Genomic DNA, 7,500 nt, shown 5'->3' with positions numbered 1-7,500 from the left:
ACCGACACTGACATGTCTGCCCAGCTGTGTTATAACTGGCACACCTAGGACACAACACCCTGTAAACACCACATGCCACAATACCTCCATTACACTACCACAGTCAACAGAACATGCTTGGGTACAGGTCTCCAAGACAGACACTAACCATGTTATGTAATACATGTTGCATACATGTCAACTGGTGCACCTTGCCTGCCATTTGCAGGAGGCACCCTGAGGATTGGCTGATGCATGTCACTCTCACCCTGAGGGTCACCACAGTGGTGTCTGTAGATAGACTGTCTGCTGGCACATGGCAGGTGGCATGATACCACTGCACACACATCCCCTACACTTCCCATCTCTCCACGGACAATAGCCAAGTAAACACATATGAATACCTGCACCGATGCACCCCAGTACTGACAAATGTGTATGTGTGCATTACTGAGGATATCAGTGTCTGTGTGTTAGTACACCTGTAGTTGGGAATACCCGGAGGCCCTTCACATCCACCGCAACACCCATTGCCATAGTTAAATGTGACTGCTGCTGTACCAGACATTACATGTACCTTGTGACGCTCCTCTCCCTAAGGGCTAACTAGGCCTTGCAGTACCAGCACAACACTGTTGTACAAATGGGTTGATAGGCATGGAATACCCACCGAGTGCTGGAAAGTGTGTGTATGTGTGCATGTGTGTGTGTGTGTATATATATATATATATATATATATATATATATATATATATATATATATATTTATATTTATATATATATATATATATATATATATATATATATAGGGTACAGCATTCTGAGGCCATATTACAATATGCATTGCCACACAGTATTAGGGATAGTGATGTTGCTGCCTATAGGAGAGGCATGACATTGCCTCACCCTACTATGCCTGTGGCATGTGCATTAGATGCATATCCCTGTAGTAGCACTCTTGGGATGGACAAGGGGTTGTATTGCAGTCCTGCTCAATGTGTGATGGTGGGTATATCAGAGTGTCATCATGGGTTCCAGTGCGTACAATATCCACAGTGGAGTGTGGGTGCTGGGTATACTGTTATTACAGCATGGTACCCCCGGTGCATGCCCCACGTACCACTGTATGGTGACCACTGTCCCCATCAACCATACAGGTAACTGATACCACTATGAAGCCCAGTTATGCATCTGCTGTGTGCAGCCTACCTATAACACATTGGACACACTGACAAGTTAGTTAGCATGGATAGGCTCAGGTCTCTTGGATGTGTGTCTGACTGTTATGTGTTTGCTAATGTGTATATGATGATATGTCACACTATGTATTGTCCATATACAACCATTACATCCCCAATTACCATGGTATACATGCCTGGGGGTGTTCTGCATGTAACATGTAACCTGGAACACACCTCATCCTAAACGCTGTGTGGTGTGTTCAATTAAAGTCACACACATCAGTAGCACTACATACCTAAGTAGGGGTCTAGTCCCAGTGTTGCCAAGTAAGAGTGTGCGTGTATGTGGAGGGATCTTCTTCAGGTTGCTGAATATAGATGTCCCATGGGGGGGTCATCTGTCCATGTGGCACAGGCAGTAACTGTTATACAGACCTGTGACATGTGTTCAACTGAACCCAGGATATGGCACAGCTATGGTGTCACCACAGTGCCATACCCCTTGTGAGATATGACAGCAGACCATCCTCCTGCTGACACATGTACACCTACAACACAAATGGATAGGAGACCACAATCATTCAGTGCTACTAACAGCTATAATGCATCATGACTGGACAGCTACACTACCTGACATGTAAGCATTAAACATTACTGCTGACAACACGTTACACAGCAGTACATTGGTACACTGTAGTACAGTCACCATGTGCATCAGAACCATACTGGCCTGTCCCCGCATCGATATTTTGGATGATAGGGATGTGGCACAGGTATCATCATATATACAGGGTGTGTTGTTGGTTTGCCAGAGACTTAGGGTGGGCCATACGTTTGACACCATGTGTGTGAGTGAGGGGTGTAAGTTACTGATATGGCCATGGTGATGTGATGTGTGCAGGTATGGGGTTGCCCTAGGTGTGTTTGTATTGTGTGTGGGTATGCATGCACACAGATCTGCCATGTGGCTGCCCTATACAGGTGTTCGTTGGACAGCTGCATACCATACCTGGCAGGGTGTGCAGTTCACCCCCCCCGGCCATGGACATGAGAACTGTGCCTGCCAGGGGTTCCATGGGCACATCCAGGTACAAGCATCGATATGCTACTCTCCCCTGATGATGACATATGTCCGCTGAAACCAGGTCCCTCCTGGGACTGGCCAGGGCCACATGCACATGGCCTGTTTGGTGTGGTGTGGACAGCGCCTCCCCCTGCACTGCTGGGGCTGGGACTGCTACTACAGGAGCAGCTTGGTGTCCTTGCACATCCATGTCGACCGTCAGATGTTGGTGTTGCTGGCCACCGTCCATGTGGCCATCACACCAGTCCCACCACATGCTCTATTACGGACAATCCATGGTCGAGGATGCCCACCATCTCACCCAACCATATATCCATGACCTCTGCATAATCATGGAGGGCACCTGCAAGAACACGGATGCTGTCACTTACAGCTGAAAAAGCAGCCCTCTGCAGCTTCATACCCTCTCTGATGTACCGTTCCATATGTGCCTGTGCCTCCTTGACACCCTGAAATATGCGTCTAGTGGTACAAGATGTGGCACTTCTGCCAGGGGCACGATGACCAGTGGCCCTCCCAGGAGCACCCCGGTACATCTGCCTATGTGGTACCCTGCTGGACATGCGACTATGGCTGCTGTGTCCAGACACATCAGTTATAGATACCACACTGTCCTGTTCACTGCCAGCAACCGCCAACTGTCCCTCTGCTATGGCCACTGGTGACTGGGTATCTATAGGCACTGTGACTGTGTGCAGGGATGGGGTGGATAACAGGGGGATGTCAAACGATGGTGCAGTTTTGGCCTCTGACAACCCCGCATGTGGCTCAACACACCTATCATGATTTTCAGTGTCTGTATGGACACCAACATCAGACTGCATGCAGGAAAGACCCAGAGACACCTTGCCACCTGTGAGGCGAAAACAAGAAATGCACTTTAAGACCTGTATGTCATTGTTTAACAGTACACACATATACACACACACACACACACACACACACACACACACACACACACACACACACACACACACACATAGATGCACACAGACACACACACACACACACACACACACACACACACACACACACACACACACACACACACACACACACACAACCTGACATTCCACCATAATACCTACCTGTCCCTGAGTTTACAGACTGTCTCAAGTTTATTCACATACGTTCCCCATCCTGCATCATACTTGGAAACTCTTTAATACCAGTCATTAATGTATCATTCTTCTAATTGCCTAGACAAGTGATCACAAAACATGACCTGTTACTCCATTACCTCTTTGACGCGATTGGAGCCAGTTTTACAAGGACTCACTGCTGTCATCCAGTGTTCACTCTGGGTATGTCCGGACATCGTGAGCAAGGCCATCATATGTTACGGCCTACTATGGTCACTCAATAATGTCACGCACTGGTGTGTCATATGTAACTATTGCTCAGCAGATGCAAGATCTGTTACTCAATCAACTTATTATGTGGACAACAGTAATATTTGGATACACTCACTGTTGTCTAGTAATTCCTCAAAGCATCTGTAGTGCTGCATACGTGGGTAGTCTTTCACCTTTCTCCTGATTGCAATTTTAACAGTATTCCTGGTGTCTAGTTTCCCTCCCAATGCATGGTCCGTGCTACAGACCTTATTATACTATCAGCTGTCCTGAGATTACATATCAGACAAGTATTACTGAATCCTTATGTGTCAGTCCATGTCTATGTACTGCACAATTCCAAAGGGAAGTAGTGATGTATGAACAACCCCATAATCACACATGTGCATACATGGATACCCACACAAACACACACACACACACACACACACACACACACACACACACACACACACACACACACACACACACACACACTTACAGGTGAGGTTGCATGAAGATATTACACACAGACCTCCCATCACCCATCTGTCAACATGCATAACATATGGTACTCAACAGCAGTGCAGCTATAGTCAATCCATGCTAGCAACAGTATACATGTGTGTGATGCATGGGCTGTGTTAGTAGGTGATGCCCTTCCCCTGGAACACACTGCACCCATTTCCTACAACAAAAGTACACTAAAATGAAAATGGAAAGCATCAGCCCACTTGTACGAAACAACACTCAAATGAAAATCCACTCAACCAAATCCCATTTGTGCGAACAGTAAAATGCAGTATATCTCAAACATGGCACGTGTTATTTATTCCACGTACAACGTACAAACATACCAATATGGGAATACGGTATCCTCTGCAGAAGGAATGCTAGGAAAAGTATATGAGACTACAAAATCAAGGAATGGAAAGGAGCTACTAGTTATCGAAGGATATGTTTACTACCTTGAAAAGCGTAGCAAGAGTAGAAAGTACTGCTGCTGTAACCGCAAAATCAGTGGGAAATGTAAGGGTAGAGCTATTACAAATGATAGTACCAGTGGAGAAGAGTTGGTGAAGACTGTTAAACAATAATCATCCTGGAGACCCTTCTGAAATAGAAAGATATACTGTGTGCTACAATGTTAAAGAACATGAAATTGTATCTAGGGATTCTGCTTGCCTAATAGTGGAAGATGTGTTAGCATCCACTTCATTAGAGTTTGCCCCAGCAATGCTGACTAGAAAGGCAATGCTACAGCAAGTAAGAAGAGCCCGTATAAAAAGCAGAGGCAAACAGGTACAAAGGGCTGTAACCTTGTTAGATATGAATTGGGAAGAGTTCCCCCTGAAAACTGGACTGTTCCTTCAGAAGACGTTGAGTGACTCCAACCAAGAAAACATTGTGGTGCTGTTTACAACAAAAGAAAACCTTGTAGATTTGTCTGAAGCCACTATTTGGCTAATGGATGGCACGTACTTCATCAATAATAAGCATTGCAGGCAGTTGTACACAATACATGCTTTCATTAAATGTGGACCGTACAGTAAGAGAGTACCATTGGTTTATTGCCTTATGGCAAAGAAATCACTAAAGTCTTACAATTACCTTTGGACTGGATTACTATTTTTTACTGTCTGCAGAACAGCTGCATTACCGAGTAGCCTACATATTATGTGACTTTGAAATCATCGCGCTGAAAAGCATTAAAGTCGATATGCAAAATGTGATATCTAAGGGATGCTTTTCCCACTTAGGTCAGAACCTATGGAGGAAGGTTAAGAGCCTGGGGTTGGGTAGTTTGTACAATTTACCCATTAGCTTTGATCTAGCAATGAAGAGATTGGCTGCTCTAGCTTTCATTCAAGAAGATGACATGTTGACATTTCATGAATTAAAAAAGGATTTCCCAAGTGAGGGTGAAGAACTACTGTGCTATATCACCGAGTGGTACATCTTGGGTACACCACATAAATTTAGCACTCGTCAAATAAGTCAATTCAGGTTTTCCCCTCTCTTCCCTATACAGTTTTGGAACGTTGCAATATTTAATGAGCTGTGTCTGCACAGTACACAAAATAGTGCTGAGTCATGGCATCGCCTATTTAATTGCTTACTTGGCAAGCATATGTCAGATATAGGAAATGTTATGTCTACAGTTGTAAGGGAACAGAACAGAGTAGATGAAATATGGATTTGTATATCTTCTGGCTGCTGTCCTTCTCCAAAGAGAAGAGCCTTGCTAAGACAGGAATCTCAATTCAAACACATTTTTGATCACAAGAATGATTATACTAATGTACAATTTGTTAAGGCTATCTCTCATTTATTGCAGATGGAGTAGCCCTCACGTATTTCACACGTGTAATGTGCAGCTGTACACTTCACTGTACGTTGTTTAATTTCATGGGATTTACAGTATGTAAAAAACAAATCGGGGATGTTATGGGAGCTACAGCTGGTCAGGGCTTACACACTTAAGAGTTATATTACTGAGGGTTTGGGTTGTAACACTCGCGTTTCAGATATTCGTTGCAGTGTAATTCCACCAAGTGGATTTTCGTTTTCGTGTTGTTTCGTACAAGTGGGCTGCTGCTTTCCATTTTCATTTTAGTGTACTCTTGTTGTAGGAAATGGAATCCATATATATATATATATATATATATATATATATATATATTCATAGGTTCATAGGTAGGTACTAGGCTATTAGCCCTAGGGCCTATATAAGCCTGGCCAAATGTACCCTGGCTTTCGCCACCCAAGAAAATTATTTTCCTGTGCCACTGTCGAGCAGAGCCACAGAAGTGATCCCCTGGGTGAATTTCCTATCTCCCATCCAATCATCAAGATTTTTCTTGAAGAGTGCTAATGAGGAGCTTTGTTTGATATGGATAGGTAGTTTGTTCCAGAGTATGGGAAGTCTCTGGGACAGGAATCTATCCCTCCAGAATGTTTTGTTTATTGTGGTGACGAGGTTTAGGTCCCTAGAGTGTGTAGCTCGTAGGGATTTGGATTTCTTTAAGTGGAGCATGTCTAAAAGCTTTGGGTTTGACATAGCTTTGTGTGTAAGGCAGAGATCGCCTTTGAGTAGGCGGTATGCAACGGAGTAAAGCTGCAGTTTTTTGAGACGGTCTGCATAGGGCATCTTTTTGAGGCCAGTAATCCTCTTTGAGAGGTATTTCTGTGGCCTTTCCAGTTGTTGTAGATGTCTTGTGAGGTACATAGCAAAAGAGGCATTGTACTCTATAATGGGTCTAATGAGTGATGAGTAGAGGGGAACAATGACCTCTTTTTTCCTGGATGAGAAACCTTTTGTGATGAGGTTCATAGGTTCATAGGTTCATACTAGGCTATCTGCCCTAGGGCATTTATAAGCCTAGCCAGAGTGTGCTTGGCTTTTGCCACCCATTTTAAATTAATTTTGCTATGCCTTTTTTTGAAGTTAGTATACTTTGCCTCTGTCTAACAGTGACACAGAAGTGATAGCCCGGGTAAACCTACGATCTCCCATCCACTCATCAAGATTCCTCTTGAAGAGAGTCAAAGTGCGACTCTGCCTAACCTGGACTGGGATTTTATTCCAGAGTGAAGGGAGCCTCTGGGTTATGAATCTGTCCCTCCAGCATGTCCTATTTATTTCAGTGCTGAGGTTCAAGTCTCTCGAGCACGTAGCTCGATGGGATTTGGATTTTCTGAGGTGCAGCATGTCCATTAATTCCGGGTTGGACATGGCTTTATACGTCAGGCACAGATCGCCTCTGAGCAGGCGGTATGCCACTGAGTAGAGCTGGAGTTTCTTTAACCGGGCAGCTTATGGCATCTGTTTGAGCCCTTTGATCCTCTTGGTGAGGTACTTTTGGGGTCTTTCCAGTTGCTGCAGGTGTCTGGTAAGGTAAATCCCAAAAGGGGCATTGTA

The sequence above is a fragment of the Protopterus annectens genome, chromosome 7.part0 (assembly GCF_019279795.1).
Source record: "Protopterus annectens isolate FY-2018-M chromosome 7.part0, PAN1.0, whole genome shotgun sequence".
Taxonomy (NCBI): Eukaryota; Metazoa; Chordata; order Ceratodontiformes; family Protopteridae; genus Protopterus; species Protopterus annectens.
This window is presented reverse-complemented; position numbering follows the sequence as displayed.